This window comes from Notamacropus eugenii, chromosome X (assembly GCF_028372415.1).
Source record: "Notamacropus eugenii isolate mMacEug1 chromosome X, mMacEug1.pri_v2, whole genome shotgun sequence".
In the NCBI taxonomy this organism is placed as follows: domain Eukaryota; kingdom Metazoa; phylum Chordata; class Mammalia; order Diprotodontia; family Macropodidae; genus Notamacropus; species Notamacropus eugenii.
Window position 1 is genome coordinate 85,195,977 of NC_092879.1, and position 10,884 is coordinate 85,206,860.

At 37.7% G+C, this 10,884-nt stretch overlaps 1 long non-coding RNA gene across 1 annotated transcript in view; it reads right to left on the reverse strand.

Annotated features, from left to right (window-relative positions):
• LOC140515596 (uncharacterized) overlaps positions 1-9,813 on the reverse strand; it is a 104,772-nt gene extending 94,959 nt beyond the window's left edge. The window contains exon 1 of the long non-coding RNA XR_011971096.1: positions 9,196-9,813. This is a non-coding gene — a long non-coding RNA (uncharacterized lncRNA). The remainder of the gene's footprint in view (positions 1-9,195) is intronic.
• Positions 9,814-10,884: the final 1,071 nt, after the last annotated feature.

The window sequence follows — 10,884 nt, forward strand, 5'->3', positions numbered from 1 at the left end:
GCATAGACTCTCCTCACCAGGATGGCTACAGGCAAATGAATTTTTCAACTACAGATACTTGTGAGGACCTTATTCTACATAGAGAGGTAAGGAACTGCATTGGTGAAAAAATTGACTACACTGGTAAAATCATATTTCCTTGAAGTAAATACAATCACGGAGAATTTTTTTTGAAAACTGAGTCATAACACATCAAGGAAATGAATGTGATGGATGCCCATGGCAAATGTATGTAGGTCACCTGAAAGACTCCTTATTTGAAAAGAATTGCTAGGAAAACTGAAAAGCAATTTATCAAAAAGAGATTTAGACTAGTATTTTATACCATTTGTAGTAATAATCTCTAATGGAATCTACAACCTAAGTGTAGAAGGTCACATTGTTTTCTTAAAATGGAGAAAAACAGAAAAAATATGTACCTTTCCAAACTATGACTAAATGGAGAAATCTTAACCAAATATGAAAGGTCATTAGAAAAGAGAAAATAATTTTGATGACGTGAAATTTAAATTTTTTTGGTGAACTAAACTGATGCAATTACAATATGAAAGGAAACCACTGACTGGGAGGGAAAATTGTTGCATTATGCATCTCTAATAAAGAATTTTTTAAAATATATGATGCATTTATAGAGAGAGAATTAACTGAAGTACTAACACCAAGAGCCAACAGGCAAGAGACAAACAGTTTAGAAATGCAAACTACAAACAACCATGCAAAACGTTTATCACAAGTAAATAAAAATACAATTAAAGTAAACTAAAACACTTCAGGCCTTACTTCACACCTAGCAAGCTAGCAAAGGTAGAAGAAAGGAAACAATCATTTTCGGAGTGCCTATGGGCACTAATACACTACTGAGAGAGCTGGCAAAGAGCCCAACCATTCCGAAACACAATTAAGAATTTCACAGAGAAAGCCAACTAAACTCTTTATATCCTTTGACCAAGAGCTCCCCCAACTAGCCATGAACTCCAAAGTCAAAGAAAGAAATGTAGGTTTCATACATATTCAGAGCAGCACTTTTTGTGGAAACAAAGAATTAGAATAAGTAAGTATACATTAATTGTGGAAGAGCTGGACACACTGTGCTATAAAATTATAATGCACTGCTAATGCACCATAAGAAACAATGACAAGAAGAATGGTAGAGTGGATAAAGGTTGGACCTGGATACAGGAAGACCTGGGCTCATATTCTGTCTTGGACACACACTAGCTGTGTGAACCTGGGAAAGTCACTTGATTTCTCAGTATCCTAGGCAACATTCTAAAACCCTAAATTTTACAAGGATATTGATTTGCATTAGTAGAAGTTTGTCTTTATACTGATAAAATCACAGGCATAGTCAAAAACAACGATAATAAAAGAAACAATAAATGGCAATTCAGAGAGTATGAAAAAATAACAACAAAGGAGGCAGTTTGGGATGTACTTTGCCGAAGTATGTCACGTGTGTCCACATGGGTCTGCCTATATGTAGATGTCCCTATATACATGTAGATATCTCTAGGGTCTCCTCCATACCTTCATCCTTCTCCAAGGGATGATTCAGTTCCTGTCAGGAGGAGTGCAAGAGGATGAGGTCAGACGCTGGCTATTCTGTTCAGTTTGGGGAAGGGGAGGGGGGCTACCATTGTATTTAATATCTCTAAATATGATATGTGTATATATACGTATATATACATATAAATAATATATAATGTATAATATATATGTATATATACATATATACATATAATATATGTATATGTATATATATGCATACATATATATATATAGAGAGAGAGAGAGACAGAGACAGAGGGCACAGGGTGAGCTGAATATAGGTGTTTGTGTATATGTACATGTATACATACACACACACACACACACACACACACACATTCGCTCTAACTACCCTAATACTGAAAAAGGTCTTATGAGTTACAAATAACATTGTTCCATAGAGGAATGCAAACAGTTCAACAATGAATTCCTTAAGAGTTCTCTTTTCTGTTTAACTTTTCATATTTCTCTTAGTTCTTGTATTTGAAAGTAAAATTTTCTAATCAGATCTGGTCTTCTCATCAAGAATGCTGGGAAGTCCTCTTTTTCACTGAAATTCCATTTTTTCCCCTGAAGTATTATATTCAGTTTTGCTAGGAAGGTGATTCTTGGTTTTAATCCTATCGCCTGTGACATCTGGAATATCATATTCCAATCCTTCACTTCCTTAGTGTAGAAGCTGCTGAATCCTGTGTTATCCTGACTGTATTTCCATAGAACATGAATTGTTTCTTTCTAGCTGCTTGCAATATTTTCTCCTTGACCTGGGAACTCTGGAATTTGGCTACAATATTCCTAGGAGTTTTCTTTTGGGGATCTCTTTCAGGAGTTGATCAGTGAATTCTTTCCATTTCTATTTTACCCTATGGTTCCAGAATGTCACAGAAGTTTTCCTTGATAATTTCTTGGAAGATGATGTCTAGGCTCTTTTTTTGGGCATGAATTTCAGGTAGACCAATAATTTTTAAATTGTCTCTCCTGGATCTCTTTTCCAGATCAGTTGTTTTTCCAATGAGATATTTCACATTGTCTTCCATTTTTTAATTCTTCTGGCTTTGTTTCATAGTTTTTTTGGTTTCTCATAAAGTCATGAGCCTCCATCTGTTCCATTCTAATTTTTAAAGAATGATTTTCTTCAGTGAGCTTTAGAACCTCCTTTTCCATTTGGCCAATTTTGATTTTTAAAGCATTTTTCTCCTCATTGGCTTTTTGGACCTCTTTTGCCATGTGGGTTAGTCTATTTTTAAAGGTGTTAATTTTTTCAGCATTTTTGGGGTCTCCTTTAGCAAGTTGTTGACTTGCTTTTCATGATTTTCCTCTTTTTCTCTTTTACTTTCACTTTATTTTCTGGATCATTTAAAATCATCACATATTTAAAGCAAAGAGGGACCCATATTGTGTGACCTGCCCATTTTATTTTTTTTTCCATTTTCACCACAGTCATGTTGTATAGAAGAATTAAAATGAATGGGAGAAATCACATAACAAACCAAAACATAATACAAAAGAAAATGATCTGCTAAATTCTGTGATTGAATTCCATAGTTCTTTCTCTGGATGTGGAAGGCTTTTTGCCTTAAAAGACTATGGGGAATTTTTTTAAGTCCTTGCATTGCAATGAAGTTCTAAGTCTACCAGAAAAAATTCCTCACACACTGTGGTTGTTGCTGTGTACAAAGTTGTCCTGGTTCTTCTGCTTCTGCTCAGCATCAGATCACATAAATCTTTCCAGGCCTCTCTGCAGTCTTCCTATTCATCATTTCTTATAGCAAAATAGTGTTCCATTACATTCATATATTACAATTTATTCAGTCATTCCCCAATTGATGGGCATCTCCTTGATTTCCAGTTTTTGGCCACCACAAAGAGTGCTGCCACAAATACTTTTGTACATGTGGGACCCTTTCCCATTTTTATGATCTCTTAGGGATACATTCCTAGAAGCAGTATTGCTGAGTCAAAGGGTGTGCACATTTTGGAAGCCCTTTGGGCATAGTTCCAAATGGCTCACCAGAATGGTTGGATCAGCTCACAGTTCCACCAACAATGAATTAGTGTTCCAGCTCTTCCACAACTTCTCCAACATTTATCATCTTCTTGTTTTGTCATGGTAGTCAATCTGAGAGGTTTGATGTGGTACCTCAGAGTGGTTTCAATATGCATCTCTCTAATCGATAGTGATTTAGAGCATTTTTGCATATGACTATAGATAGCTTTAATTTCTTCCTCTGAAAACTGCCTCTTCATATCCTTTGACCATTTATCAATTGGGGAATGACTTGTATTCTTGTACATTTGACTCAGTTCTCTATATATTTTAGAAATGAGGCCTTTATCACAGACACTAGTTGCAAAAATTCTTTCCCAGTTTTCTGCTTCCCTCCTAATCTTGGTTGCACTGGGTTTTGTTGTGCAAAAACTTTTCAATTTAATGTAATCAAAATTATCCATTTTGTACTTCATAATGCTTACTATCTCTTGTTTAGTCAAAAGATCTTTCCTTCTCCATAAATCTGATAACTACACTGTTCCTTGCTCCACTAATTTGTTTATAGCATCAATCTTTATATCTAGATCATGTACCCATTTGAACTTTATCCTAGTGTATGGTGACAGGTATTGGTCTATGCCTAGTTTCTGCCATTTTTTCTGCCAGTTTCTATGCAGATTTCCCAGCAATTTTTTAGAACAATGAGTTCTTATTCCAGAAGCTGGGTTTTAATGATTTTCTTGCATCACTCTCATTTTGCTTCCCATTTTTTTTCTTCCACCTCTTTTATCTGGTTTCCATATCCTTTTTGAGCTCTTCCATGGCTTGAGAGCACTGCATATTTTTTTTGAGGTTTTGATGCAGAAGCCTTGACCTTGCTGTCTTCCTCTGATTGTATGCTTTGCTCTTCCTCATCTGATAGAATGGAAGAAAATACCTTTTCAACAACAAAGTAACCTTCTATAGTCTTATTTTTTTCCACTTTTTGGGCATTTTCCCAGCCAGTTACTTGACTTTTGAGTCCTTTGTCAAGTGGATAGCATACTATCCTAGTCATCAGAGGTTTTGTGCAGCTGTTCTCTAAGATATTTCTAGGGACCTATAAGTTCTCAGTTTCTCCAAGGTGGCACAATCAAGGGAGAGGAGTTTATTCCTCTACTGGCCTGTGCTCTGCTCCATAAGTAACCACAAGCAATCTTTTCTGCCCAGGATCTGCGAGGATTCCCTCTCTACAGCTACCACCAGCTCCACTACACCAGTGCTCTTCCTCACCTCAGGATCGCCTCTCAGAACTAAGACTAAGATCAGCTGCTCAATTCCCTCAGGGTCTTTAGGTGAGGGTTCCAAAAGTGGCTGCTACAGCCATAAAGCCAGGGCTGGGGCCAGAGAGCTTTCTCACTGACCTCTGAAGTTGTCTTTGGCATTTGTGGGTTGAGAAATCTAGGAACTGCACCACCTATGATTCAGCACCTTGAAGCCTGCTCCAGTCCTGTCCATTCCACGTGACCCATGCTGGGTTGCACTCTGAGTCCAGTGTGATAGACCTTTCCTGTCAGCCTTCCATGCTGTGTAGGTCTGGAAATCTGTTTCACTCTGTCATTTTGTGACTTCTGTTGCTCTATAATTTGTTTACATCACATTTTTTACAGATATTTTAAGGGCTATGTGTGGAAAGCTAGAGAAGTTCCATCTTTCTACTCTGCCATCTTGGCTCTGTCCCTGAAATATAGTCGGTATGTCACAACATGACTGTTGCGGAGGTGTTTTGCATGACCACACAGGTATAACCCATATCTAATTGCTTGTTTTATGAATGAGGGTGGGTAGGGAGTAGGGAAGGGAGAGAATGTCAAGCTCAAAACTTTAAAAATGAATGATGGGGGGGGGGCAGAATGAAGATGGTAGAGTAGAAAGGCAGACATGTAGAAGCTCCCCCACATAGCCTATAAAATACCTGCAAAAATGACTCTAAACAAATTCTAGAGCAGCAAAAAACTCAAAATGACAGAGTGAAAGAGATTTCCAGCCCAAAAAAACCTGGAAGGCCAACAGGAAAGGTCTATCACATTGGGCATGGAGCACAGTGCAGCATGGACCATGTGGCATGGCAGGGACAGGACTCAGAAGAGGCTTCAGGAAGCCACTGGCAGCAGCAGTTACCAGATTGCTCAACCCACAAATGCCACAGACAGTTTCAACTTAAACTGAGTATAATACTTCAGGGGAAAAATGGTCCTTCAATGAAATAGAGGACTTTGAAGCATTCCAGATGAAAAGACCAGAACTGAATAGAAAATTTGACTTTGAAACACAAGAATCAAGAGAAGCATGAAAAGGGAAACAGGAAAGAGAAATCATAAGGGATTTTCTAAAGTTGAACTGTTTACATTCCTACATGGAAAGATAATATTTCTAACCTTTGAGTCTTTTCTCAATGTCTGGGTTGTTGGAGGGATTATACACACACACATGTACACACACACATGCACATGCACACACACACATACACACACACACACACACATATATATATATATATATATATACATATATACAGAGAGCACAGGTTGAGTTGAATAGAAATGGATGATATCTAAAAAAAATAAAATTAAGGGGTGAGAGAGGAACATATTGGGAGGAGAAAGGGGAAAATGGAATAGGGCAAACTATCCCTCATAAAAGAGGCAAGAGAAAGATTTTTCAATGGAGGAGAAAAGGGAGGAAGTGAGAGGGAAAATCTAAAGCTTAATCTCTTCACATTTGGCTTACAGAGGGAATAACATGCACACTCAATTTGGTATGAAAATCTATCTTACATTACAGGAAAGTAGGGGAGAAGAGGATAAGTGGGGTGGGGGTATGACAGAAGGGAGGGCAAATGGGAGGAGGGAATAATTAGAAGTAAACCCTTTTGGGGAGGGACAAGTTCAAAAGAGAGACTAGAAGAAATTGAAGGCAGGGTAGAATGGAGGGAAATATATTTACTCTCACACAACATGACTATTATAGAAGTCTACTGCAAAACTACACATATATAGCATGTATTGAATTGCTTGCCTTCTCTGTGGGGATAGGTGGGGAGGGAGGAAGGGAGAGAAGTAGGAATCACAGTTTTAGGAACGAATGTTGAGAACTGTTTTTGCATACAACTGAGAAATAAGAAATGCAGGTAATGGGGTATAGAAATCTATCTTGCCCTACAAAAAAAAAAGAGAAAGAAGATGGGGATAAGGTAAGAGAGGGCATATTGATGGAAGGGGTAATCAGAATGCAAAGCGTTATGGGGTGGGGGGGAGAGATGGGGAAAAATTTGGAATTCAAAATTTTGTGGAAATGAACGTTGCAAACTAAAAATAAATAAACAAACATTAAAAAACGGATGTCAGAGTTTGTTTTTACATGCAACTAGGAAATAAGATATATAGGCAATGGGATATAGAAATCTATCTTTCTCAACAGGAAAACGGAAGGGAAGGGGAAAAGGATGGTGGTAGTGATAGAAGGGATGGCATATTGGAGGAAAGGGCAATCAGAATTCATGCTGTCTTGGGTTGAGGGTGGGGGGAGTTGAGGAGAAAATCTGAAATTCAAAATTTTGTGGATGTGAATGTTGAAAACTGAAAATAAATAAATTTATTTAAAAATAATGTAATCTATATAATGTAGAAGTAACAAAAATCACAGAAGTGGGAGAGCTGGCGTGATGCAGTGTGGCACAAAGAGCACTAGGGATCAGCAGTGGCACTAATGAGCTCTTTGACCTTGAAGACAATATTTTCATGAGGATTGGGACAGATTATCTCTAAGGTCCCTACCAGCCCCCACAGCATATGAAAATCTTGTTGCAGTATTATTAACAACACTTCCTCTATGACTTTCACTTTTTAGTGAGACATAACCCCTCTCTTCAAATCTCTTAAACTGTTGGGCTTCTCCATCCTATGCACTTAATCCTATTCTACTTTGGGTTGGAGTTATTTATTTACATACCTCATTCAAATGCCAAAATGTGAATGCCAAGGTTCAAGACACAATGATAGCACCAGACACATGGAAACTAGCGATCTGACCAGATCTGTTCCCTACTTCTCCTTTTACTAAGCTAAGCTCCCAAAGAAAATGCCAAAGACTTGCAGTAAAGTATATTTGTCATGATATTTCAGTTCAGGCTTTCATTGTGTGTACTGAAAACACATCCCAAAATTAGATTAAATCCTAAATTAATATCTTAAATTAGATTCAATCATTAGAAAATAATTTAAACTCTCTGAAGGAGTCAACACTGTAAAATCTTGGGCAAAGCTAAGGGCACTGGTCAACAATCTCCAATTTGCTGCTGCAGAAAATCAGACAATGGAATAAACTTCAATATTAAGTGGAAAAGGAAAGTGTCCTTTTTACAGAGGTAAGGTACTCTTGAGTAGGGGGTGTGGGGAGGTCAAATAAAGAGATTCAGAGACAGATAAAAACAGAGAGGTACCACCTCAAAAAGCCAGTGTTAAAGACCCTGAGGCCTTTCTTCTAGCAATAGAAGTAAATCCCTTTGGTGTTAGGGAAAACAAGAGATGTGGAAAACGGGTTGACAGAGACAGAGATGATAGAATTGTAATCTTAAACTAAATAACCCTGATGGCTGGTAAGGAGAGTTATACATTCACAGTGATCACCCACTGCTTCATCTAAAGGTAAGGTGCTAGGAGTGATCAACTTCTCGCTCTTTGTATTTGGCATTTTCCAAACAATCCCCAGATACTCCTTCCTAAGAGATGGTGAAGAGAAGACTAGTCCCAAATGGCTGTAAAGTGGCCGCAAAGACAAGAAAATCAGCCCACTTCTCTAGACACTCATTCCCAAAGGCTGGGCTGGTTAATATGACATGGCACAGCTCAGCCTGAGGATAATGGAGAAAAAGGGACAATGCCTCACTCTGACAGCTGACCTGAGACTAACATTGCCAAGTCCCACTGGAAACATATTCCTGAAAATGATATAGATTATTTGTGGAAAGAAAACAAAACAGAGTTCTAATCCAAAATTCTATAGTCAAAGGAATGGTGTATACTTTTCAGTTAAAAATAAGTGGCTAATACAACAAATGAAAGCATCTGTTTGCTACCCTGTACTTTCTGCTGCGGACACCTCATATGTCTACAAGGAGGTTTGACATTCTTTGCTTATCGATAAGCCCAAAACATCACTGACCTAAGATTCCAAATTCCCAACTTTTGATCAAAAAGCCTCCTGGCCACGTAGTAATAACAGTGGAAAAGCTTCCTAATGGTAGCATAAATCTTAAAGACAAACTAGAATTAAAGAATACCAAAGAAAAATCCAAAACAAAACTATATGCTCAGAAAAATATTCCAATGAGTTTATGATCATTTTGAATAAAGCTGCTAAAGATTTGTGGAAAACACTGAAGATTTAAGTCTTTTAATAGGCAATAAGAATTATGCTCTTTGACCAGTGGATCCATAAGAACACGTTCCTAGTAACAATGGGCTTTAAGTGCAACTGTGTCACTGACTTGTGTCATTACAGTCAAATAGCTCCCCAAGTTTTGGTTTCCCCTTATATGTAAAATGGGCTTAGTATTTTCAAATTAAATGCCTAGCAAAAGTAAATAAAACATCTAAAATCTTCCAAGAAAATCTTACCTTAACACACTGTTGTGCTCCTGAGGTGATGGACATTGAATTCTCAAAGGATAGTTTAGCAGGTTTTCTCCACTAGAAAGGTTTCTAGGACAATCTTGGACTCCAACTTCATGTGCTGTTAGACACTTTGTATAGCTAAGGATGGAAAAGCTCCTTACCAGGTTAGCTCACTAGGAGGTGAATTCTCTGGTCGATAATACACATGAAAAAAAGGAGAAGAAAAATGTCTTTAAATCCTGGGCACAACCTTGCTACTTTTGTACTAATGATAGAGTGGAATAAAAGGGGACAGAGGCCACTAAGAATCATACATTTCTTAAGTCACCTATCACTGTTGTTTAGCCCTTTTTCTTAAGCAGTGCCTGACTCTTCACCACCCCTTTTGAGGTTTCTTAGCAAAGACACTGGAGTGGTTTGCCATATCTTTCTCCAGCACATTTTATAGATAAGGAAAGTGAGGCAAGCAGGATTAAGTGACTAGCCCAGGGTCACACAGCTAGTGAGTTCCTGAGGCCAGATTTGAACTCGGGTCTTTCTGACTCCAGGCCTGGCACTCCATTCATTATGAGATATTCTAAATGGGAGGTCTTTGTTACGCAGCCAAAGAATGGGCAGAACTGAACTACCTCCATAATGAAAATTTCACTTTAAGTGTAATCAAAAGATGTTTAAAAAACACAGCTTGATGGAATGATTGCTCACAGGTACAACATGGAGGCATGATAAAGAGCAGCACAGCAGTTTAAGAAGTTCCACAGGGATCCCAAGTGGAAAAAGTTTAAGAAGCCCTGATTAAGAGGGTTGGGTAAATCAGTTGTGTATTCTGTAAGCTACACTAAATATAATTTCATTGCTCTGCTCATGATAAGCAAAAGCAAAAAGACTACCACAAAGATAAATGTGGTTTGTGTGCCAACATCTGGGGCAGAGGTTGAAGAAACAATGAAATTCTACCAAGAGTTTGATGAGATTCTTCAAACCATGTCAACATGCATCTTAATACTTGGAAACTTAAATGAAAAAGTGGGGGCAAAGGAAGATGGCAGAAAATAAGTTGAAAATTATGGTTCAGGATAAAGAAATAAAAAAAGGCCACAAGCTTGTACACCAGTCTGAAGCCTCCTACCTGTATTATCATAATTAATTTTTTTTCAAGAAGAGACTCAGAAGATATTGGGCATGGTGAACCCTAATGAATATTACATATAAGAAATAGATTTACTATATCTTAAATGACAAAAGATGACTATCAGAAGTTGGTATGAAAGTTAGCTGCTCAGAAAATGGAAATGGATCTTTGATTTCATTCCTATCAGGAACTACCAGGTAAAGGAAATACTTTTAACAATGCAGGCCAGAACTTTCTCTGTAATATAATCTCAGTCTCTTAGGTCACTGGGAAGCTAAGTAACTTACCTGAGATCACACAGCCAGTATGGGTCAGAGGCAGGACTGGAACCTAGGTCTTCCTGATTTCAATACCAGATCACTAAGCCATACTACCTCTCTAGAGCAAAAATCAAAATGAACACCAGAGACTATTCTGTTTTTGTCTTTGTGATTCCAATGTCTATCACAACACCTTGAACACGGAAGATGCTTAATGTTTGTTGAAATATATGGAACTGGTTAAATGAAGCAACAGCACATGCCATTACTTCATTCTTATACACACTACTTAAATAAGGT